We start from the raw sequence: 9,505 nt of genomic DNA on the forward strand, positions 1-9,505 counted from the left end.
TTTGGTGGCGCAGTGTCACGTATCGTACTTAATTCGCTTCAGGCTCGAGTTTCTTGCCGTAATTTCTGGTGGCGCGCACTGTAAGTTATTATATTGTCACGACACTCCGGAGAGCAGAAAGGCTGTGGAAATGGTGTCCAAACAAAACTCTTTATTTGGGCTGACTTGCACCCAAAATGGACTGAATCACTCGGCGGCGGCGAAGCGACAAGCGTGCTCGGCGGTCGTCGAACAGAATGCCCGCCGCGGTCGGCCGTGCTCAATTTAAAGCTGATAGCGAACTTTCGAGATAAAGCGTGCAAAGTTACTAGAATATTCCGGAACAACGTAGAATCAGCTCTACCTGGGTGCGATAAATCGAGACATAGTCGCGTCCTGCGTCGCAAACAAAGCGATAAAGTGGCGTGGCGGCAGATTTGAAGAAGGAACAAACACTGCAAAGATTCACGGCAATGTAGAGAAGCGCCTGCTCATGCGCTAGGTTTTACATCTTAAAAATGGGCACCGCACCAATGTTCTGCGTTAGCGCTGCTCCAATTGAAATTCCTGTTCAATCATTCTAGACTTATCGGCTTGGGAACAGAGAGAAATCAGAGCATCAGTTCCAGAACGCATAGTGGATGTGAAAGCAAACTGTGCCCAAAAGCGCGAGGTTTGCCCTGTATACTTACCACTTTATTTTTCCCTTTTTTATGTGGTCTGAGACAGCGCAAAAGGCAGGCGTCTTTGGGTCATTCCGCGCGTGAGGAGACGCTCCAAATTCTTCACATGTTAGATATGGCTAAAAAAATTCATATCAGTTAAGACAAATATCCGTGGAAGTGTCGAACCTTTCTTATGAAGAAAATTTTTTTTTCTATGTATCGTGCTCCAAAGTCTTAGGAAGTCGCCTTAATCGCCGCATTTTTAGGGAATAATTATTCAGTGACCATTCCTAGACGAAAATATTTCTAGCTTTTTGTAGACAGGTACTGAGGTACCCTGTCGTGCCGCAAAAGATAAAAAGCGAATGATACCATTTTGGTTCAAAACCGAAGCGCTTAACAAGAGAAAAATTTCATGCTTTCCGCATTTTTAAAAGTATTTCGGGAGTCTAACTTTTGAGACAGTAACTTTTCAGCGTTGTCAGAAACATTTTTATAGCATTGTTTGCGTTGAAGTTAAAAAGTTGCTTTATGCTGTTATTTATTTAAATTCAAATATATCTATTTTTGAGAGAACTCCCACACTGAGGCAAAGAAAACGCTATGTGGGAAACCGCTCTAGCAAACGAAAATAGCCAGTGGCCAAACGATATGTTTACTTCACACATCAAAAAATTTGAAAAGCATTTGTTTTGTTTGCGAAAATAATTTTTGGACAGCAGGACTGTAATTGCATCATTTTAATAAATATAAATTAGTCCTGCGCTGCTAGGCGGCAGAGTTGTGGAAGACGAGACCATCGAGAAATGAGTAGTAGTTATGAAAATGTGCTCAGCTGACACTTAGAAAGGTCTCATGAGTGACGGACAAATTTTGTCAGGCTTCGCTTGCAGCGAAATTGGGGGTGTGTGTTTGTATTGCTTTCATGATTATTCAAACTAAGTACGGATCTAATGGGTGCCCCGAAAATATGGCCATAACACGAATTGAAAGTCACCAATTTCGTGTATTCAGATCCATTCATCATCGGTTGAACGACGTTAAGCAATTGAGTTAGGACTACGAAAACGCCCTTTCCTCTCTATTCCTTCAAGGTACTAAGAAATCTGGGTTTCTTTCTTGTTTTCAAAATGGCAAAGTAAGGCAAAAGCCCGTCCGCCGTGCGCCGAACAGGACCGAAAAAATATAGGTGGACATTTAAGCTTCGTCCTAAGGGTATATAAAGACGCGACCGCGTTAAAGGGGTCACAATACTATTTTTTCAGACTCACTTTTGTTGACAGACAGATTTTTATTGAGAGCGATCGACTGCCCCCAAAGCCTGCAAGGCACTTCTTTGCTGCTTGAGGGCGACTGGCTTGAGGGACCAGCCGTGCCCCTCGCCCCTCTCTCTTTCCCCTTTCATTCCCTTCATCCCTCCTCCCCAGTGTAGGGTACCCAAGCAGAACACCCTTCTGGTTAACATCCCTGCCTTCCCGCTTCGTCCTTGTCTCTCTCTCTCTCTCTGTTCGCTATGCATCTCGGTACAAGTGGACAGAATATGAGCTCATTTCGTGCAGCGAGCAATTTCATCATCATCGTCATCATCATCAGGCTGAGTGCGCCCACTCAGGGCAAAAGCCTGTCCCATGTCTCACCAACTGCGCCACCGAATCCCCGCAAACATAATGTCATCCGCCCCCCTAACGTTCTGCCGCCCCCTGTTTCTCTTGGAACCCACTCCGGTAACCTTAGGAGGAGGAGGAAAACTTTTATTTCTATTTACAGTGAGAGGGCCACAGTTTATCTTGCGTTCGCAGTACATGCCCCGCCCAAGCCCATTTCTTCCTCTTGATTTCGACTAGGCAACACTGGTGCGTGGCAGTCAGGCAACACTGTTCGCTCGTGGTCTATGAGGACACTTTTATGACGACATAAACCGGCGGTCAAGCGCTTGCTCTCAATTGAACGACTGAACTGCGCAATGCGCGTAGTGAAATGGGTTCGTTTTTTGAGCTAGGTCAAGGAGGGGTGAAGGGAGGAACTCACGACAGAGGGACAAAGGCAACAAAAGTCTGCGTCTCTCTACCTTCTGCCCGATCTCGGCGACTTCAATACAAAGTGCCATGGCCACACTCGAGTACGCGCGATGTGCTCCGGGCCGACCGTGCGCGCTGCAGTTTTGCAGCAGTCGTTGGCGATGTCGGTTTATGGCGTCACTCAGGGTGCTTCACCATGGCCGTCGTTGCCAAGAGGAAGGGCTTAGAGCCGATAACTTAAAATTATCATTAGTAGTCCAAAAGTGCGCGTATAGACCTGCTTCATCTTTAAGTACACAGCAACATCTTGGGTAATACTGCAACAAAAAACTATGTCGTCACCCCTTAATAGTTGTCATATATTAAGTCATATGTTGGTAATGACTCCATGATTTATTATTTGATAGTTTCTTTTTAATTAGTACTTTATAATTACACAGTCATTATCATGCATCAGTAGGCATGCTATACCACGCAAAGCACCACAAAATACACAAAATCTCCATTTAACCTAGTCGAACGAACGTGCATCGATAGCTTATGGGTAGATTACCTGACCCAAATACCATTGGTTAGATTCACAATTGATTACCCTAATCTTAATTACCTCCCGCGCACGTATTTATAAGGCCTCCGTATTTACGCAATGACATTCCAATCATGCTACTAGCTCATGACTTTTAATCATTTCCATTAGACAGCTCAATGTGTGACGCCGCAACACTCTCGACAAATTCTGAATTAGTGTGACAACGCGTGCGGCTTTTCCTCCGAACTTCCGCTGCAAAGACATCGGGTGAAAAATTTAATCAGTATAATGGTCTATGTAGGTCCTTTTTTCAAGTTTTTTTTTCACAATTTTTTTCAGGTGTCATTTTATAGGTCTAAATGAGGAAAAAACGATGAAAAAACCAATTAACCCTCGGCCCTCAATCCCCAGCGGCTGCGGAGCAACTGACCAGGCGGCGGTCAGACCTGTTACGCAGCGGAGGGTGCTAAGAATCTCTGGCTCCGGACAGGCCGCCATCGTAATCTGAACCTAGCAACATTTAACGCTAGAACCTTCTCCAGATAGGCTAGCCTAGCAGTGCTGTTCGAGGAACTAGCTGGCATTAAATGGGATGTCATAGGGCTTAGTGAAGTTAGGAGGATAGGTGAGGCGCATATAGTGCTAAAGGACGGACACATACTGTGCTATCGTGGATTATCGGATAGACGAGAACTAGGTGTGGGATTCCTCATTAATCGGGATATAGCTGGCAACATGAGGAGTTTAATATAAACGAGAACGTGTCACCCATCGTATAGTTAGGCTCAGTAGGAGGTACAAGCCGAAGGTGGCGCAGGCCTACACGACTACATCAAGCCATGATTACCGGATCAGTGAACGCTCCTACAAAGACTTCGAATCGACAATAAACATAATAAAATCACAGTGCAGTCTGCATCACTCTTGTGTAGAGCGCTCAGGCGGTGCACTTCCCTGCAAACAAATCCAGATCTAGTTGCAGCTCCCAGGGTACAAAGGCAACACTTGCGCGGAAGTAGTGCCAGATAGACTCGCAAATAAAGTAGATACGAGCACTTAATTCCAGAAATCAGGGCTGCTCTTTAATTTTAGTTTTGTTACCAGGTACGGACTTCTTGAGTGCTCTACACAAGGGTGACGCGGACTGTACACTGTACTGGTTTGCTACTTCAAAGTGAAAGTTGGCAAGAAGCAGGCCGGGGTCCAGACGGTAGGCGACTATGGCATATGCTCCAGGAATAGCAGGGGGGGGGGGAGTTATTAGTAGAGTTCGCAGATGGAAATAATCTATTGATCATAAATACCTTCTTCCGTAAAAGAGAGAACAGGAAGTGGATGTGGAATATCCCCAGTGGTGAGATTAAAAATGAAATAGACTTTATACTATGGGCTCAACCGGGCGTCGTGCTGGATGTGGTGGTGATTGGAAAGGAGCATTGTAGCGACAACACAATGGTGAGGTCTCGAATCAGTTTAGACTTCAAGAAGGAGTGGAAGGAAGAAGAAAAGTGGAAATTCATTAAAGGGTTACCGGTAAGAGGGAAAGTAGAAGAATTCATGATATCGCTGCAGAACAGATATTTAATTTTAACTGAGGAAGACGATATCAATTTTAATACAATGAACGATAATCTGACAGCTATAATTACGGAGTGCGCAGTAGAAGTAGGCGGTAGGACGGCTCGACAGGATATCGGCAAGCTATCTCAGGAGACGAAAGATCTGATAAAGAAACGCCAAAGCATGAGGGCGTCTAACCCTACAGACAGGATAGAACTAGCAGAACTATCGATGTTAATAAATAAGCGCAAGGTAGCCAACATAAGGAAGATTTATATGCAGAGAATCGAGCATGCTCTAAATAACGGCGGTAGCCTAATGCAGTGAAGACGAAACCAGGCGGAGGTAAAAACCAGATGTATGCGCTGGGAGACAAAGCGGGAAATGTGATTCGCAATATGGATAAGAGAGTTAAAGTATCCAAAGAGGTCTACACAAATCTATAGAGAAGCGAATGCAAATCAGGACGTTAATGAGAGAGACAGTAGGGCGCAGCAATGGACCTTACGCCAGTGAAGAAAAAGAAAGTAAGAGAAGCTCTAGGAGCAATTCAAAGGGGGAAAGCTGCTGGTGAGGATCAGGTATTAGCAGATCTCTTGAAAGACGGAGAGGAGATTGTGGTAGAAAAAATAGCCACCCTGTATATTAAATGTCTCATCACCTGGAGAGTACCAAATGCTTGGAAGAACGCTGACATTTTGTTTATTGTTTAGAAAGGAGACGTCAAGGACTTGAAAAATTACAGACCCATCAGCTTACTGTCCGTTGCCTACAAGGTAGTTACTAAGGTAATCGCAAATAGAGACAGGACAAAGCCTCCAATCAACCAAATGATCAGGCAGGCTTTCATGATTATACTCGACAATAGACCAGATTCACACTAACAATCGGATGATCCAGAAATGCCTAGAATATAACGTACTCCTATATATATCCTTCATTGATTACGAGAAAGCGTTTGACTCAGGGGAAACCTCAGCAGTTATGCAGGCATTGCGGAACCAGGGTGTACAATAGCCTTATGTAAAAATACTGGAAGATATCTCGAAAGACTGCACAGCTACCATTGTCCTCCACTATATTAGCATTAAAATTCCAATAAAAAAGGTGTCAGGCAGGGCGGCACAATCTCGCCAGTGATATTCACCGCCTCTTTACGGGACGTATTCCGAGGCCTGGATTGGGGACTGTTGGGGATAACAGTTAACGTAGAATACTTAAATCGTTTGAGATTCACTGATGACATTCCCTTTCTAAGTCACTCAGGAGGTGAGCAGCAAAGCATGACCATTGAGTTAGGTAGAGGAGAACGGTGGGTCTAAAAATTAACATGCAGAAAAAAAGTATTGTTCAACAGTCTAGCAAGGGAACAGCAGTTCACAATTGGTAGCGAGGTGCTTGAGGTGGTAAAGAAATATGTCTACATGAGCCAGGTAGAGACCGCTGAGACGGATTGTGAGAGGGAAATAATTAGAAGAATAAGAATGGGGTGGAGGGCGCATATGGCAGTGTCTTTCAGATCATGAATGGCAGCTTACCAGTGTTCCTCAGGAGAGAAACACACAACAGCTATATATTATCGGTACTCAGCTATAGGGAAGAAACGTGGAGGCTGACAATAAGAGCTGAAGTTAAGGGTGACGCTGCGAGCTATGGAAAGAAAAATGATAGGCGTAACTTTAACAGATCAGAAGCGGGCAGAGTGGGTGAGAGAACAAACGCGGCTAAATGACATCCTTGTCGAAATTAAGCTAAAAAATGAATGGCCTTCGGCAGAGCATGTAATGAGAAGGCAAGATAGCCGCGGGTCCTTAAGGGTAACGAAATGGATTCCATGAGAAGGCAAGCGTAGCAGGGGCTGCAGAAAGTTAGGTGAGTGGATGAGATGAAGACGTTTGCAGCGATACGGTGACTGCAGTTGGGAAAAGAGAGGGTTAATTGGAGAGACATGGGAGAGACATTTGAGAGGCCTTTGCCCTGCATTGGGCGTTGTCAGGTTCTATATGACGAAATTAGCAGCAAATAGGGTTTGTAACAAAAGTTAATAAATCACTTTGGGGCGTTTTTCTCAGTGAAAAACGATTAGAGTACGTTTGTTCTTTAGAAGTGCAAGTTATGGATACTTAACTTGTAATTATTGTTTCTTTAATCACATGCTTACGCGAGATGAGTGCTGGCAAAATGAGACGGTTTTTTCTCGTACACTGTAGTTATTTCCACGCGTAGACTATCATTGCTATGGGCCTGAATTGCCTCCATTTAATGCTCTTGAACACTGCGAAAACCTTTTTTTTCAACAACACTGGAGCCTTTTCAAACACACTAGAGAGTAGGAGTAGAGCCTCGTTAACATAAACAGTGATTGGTATAATTATCACCGTATTCCTGCGGTTAATAATTGTCTTTCGGGCGCTCGTTAATACAAGTTTTTGAACAAATCAGTAGGTGAAGCGCTGCTGTAGTTCACAAGCCTTAAATATTGCTTAAAGCCATAAGTTATTAACAGAAAATTTCCACTCCAGAATGGGTTTCTGATATCCGCTAGTTTCTGTGCGCTGGTCACAAGGTTTCGGGCTGGCACAATACGTGATCTCTGTTGCGTCGTTGAGGATAGAAATTGGTTTAAATGCTATTCTTACGAAACCAACGCGGAGATTAGACATGGGTAAAATCGGGGTATACCCGAAAAGAATGGGCTTTAGGTATTTGCAAGAAATGACGAAAGCTGTTTGTTATTATGGAGTATAATTGACCCACACTTTTGTGCGTCATTTCCGGCGGCTCAGCATCGAGTAACATACTCTGAATTCGGCGCCCGCACTTGAGGATCACATCGGTTATCCTTTATTATTCATGCGATATCAAGAGCCTTAATTATGCAGCCTACAATTGAAGGTAGTATGCTGGTACGGATACGAATGAAGATGGCCAAAGTACACATAGTCACGCTATAACCACCCATGGAGCTAGTTTATTCCTAGATTTTCAGCGGATTTCCAAACCCGGTTGCTCGTTTTCCTGAAGCACTCCTGTGGTGTCTGGCATCCGAAGTGAGGAGACGAGCAACATCTGTGTGTCATGTTCTTTGGGCCGTTTCCATGGCACTGTACCTTACCAGTTTTCTGCCGTTCGGTGTCCGGTCATATCTCGTGCTCTCCCTCTTTTCTCTGTCATTTATTTTTATTTTCCTATTTTATGTTGCCAACGCCTTAATTGTTGGCCCCGCACTGTAATCACATTTAGCGTAGCGATATCACAGCGACATCAGTGTATCGGAAATACAATTACTACATTCATTAACAGACTCCAGTGATCAGGAGTAAACTACAGACGCGGAGTTTCTTCAACACAGAACTTCTCCAACACGGAGTTTCTCCAGCGCGGAGTTTCTTTATCGTGGAGTTTCTCCAGCGCGGAGTACCACCACTACTACCAGTTTATATCTGCCGGTCAAGTCTGGTCCCTCTCCTTGATATCGTCCAACATATAAACCTATATGGGAGTAAGTTGTCCTTTAGCTCACACCCTTTTAGAGGCAGGGTATGCTGTCGAAGTTCTGGGCTAGATCTCCATCGGTGTCGACTTGAGCCAGTTCCGCCTTTGTGCGCCGCTCTTGCTGTCGTCGACTGAAGGCAAAAAGTGATGCCAGTCGTCGAGCAGCGTCCACCCTAAGTTTCGTGCTCGGGTTATTTTAGGTCATGAAAACAAAAATACAAGATCGCCTCCGGGAGGGCTCGAACCTCCAACCTTCCGGTTAACAGCCGAACGCGCTAGCCGATTGCGCCACGGAGGCTGAGTAGCACGAAAGCACAGCTCGACTCAAGTGTAGTGTGCTGGGCTATTAGGTCACGATTCATTATCGAACTGAAGGAAGTGGGGATGCGTAAAATGGCAGAAGAAGCAGAGTAACAGAGCTCGGTTACGCGTGTGCGACGCCAATGTTTCAACGTTAGCAAATTTGGTGTGATAGCAAAGAATATTTCACAGATATATTTTGTTCCTTTGCTTTCGGGCCCAAGACTGTACTGATGATACTCTGCGGTGGATTTCGGTCGGCGATCTCCAGCGCGGAGTTTCTCCAACAGGGAGTTTCTCCTGCGCGGAGTTTCTTCAAAGCGAAGTTTCACCAACGCGGAGTTTGTCTAAAACAGCTTGTTTAGTTGTATTAAGCACGAATACATGTTTTGCGCGCAGTTTTAAGAGAAAACGTTTTGACACGTATCACAGGGACACTTGTAAAACCGATAATAATAATTGGTATTGGGGGAAAGGAAATGGCGCAGTATCTGTCTCATATATCGTTGGACACCTGAACCGCGCCGTAAGGGAAGGGATTGTGATGAAAACAAAATATTGTGGACATAGTGGACAGGAAAAAGCTTTCTGTTGCCACAGATATGACAGCCTGAACGAAACGTTCTGACGAGAATTTGGAAAACAATTATTGGTATCCTTTTAGCGCGAAAGCTTTTAATGGCTCATACTCGTTGGGACCGTCCGTCCGGTCACGTGACCTCGCGGTCTTCGTTCGTTACATCCTAGGTTATATGACCGTGTCCGTCCGTTACATCTGTAGCGGCCCGCGCGGCTGGCAGTGCGCCTGATACCGGAAAAGACGAAGTGTTCCCAGCACGCGCTGGTTGGAACGCTCGGGACCTTGGCCAGGGCCGGACGCTGCCACGGCCGCTCCGCTGGTGTCTCCTCTTCGGCCTCGGACAGCCCGAACGCCCACCCAACCGGAGCACCGTAGTTGC

The 9,505-nt window shown here is 45.2% G+C and overlaps 1 non-coding gene across 1 annotated transcript; it reads right to left on the reverse strand.

The window, feature by feature from the left end:
- Nucleotides 1-8,470: 8,470 nt before the first annotated feature.
- Nucleotides 8,471-8,544, reverse strand: TRNAN-GUU (transfer RNA asparagine (anticodon GUU)). Its single transcript has one exon. It is a non-coding gene; the product is annotated as a tRNA-Asn (tRNA).
- Between the last annotated feature and the right edge of the window lie 961 nt (nt 8,545-9,505).

Source organism: Amblyomma americanum, chromosome 7 (genome assembly GCF_052857255.1).
Source record: "Amblyomma americanum isolate KBUSLIRL-KWMA chromosome 7, ASM5285725v1, whole genome shotgun sequence".
NCBI lineage: Eukaryota > Metazoa > Arthropoda > Arachnida > Ixodida > Ixodidae > Amblyomma > Amblyomma americanum.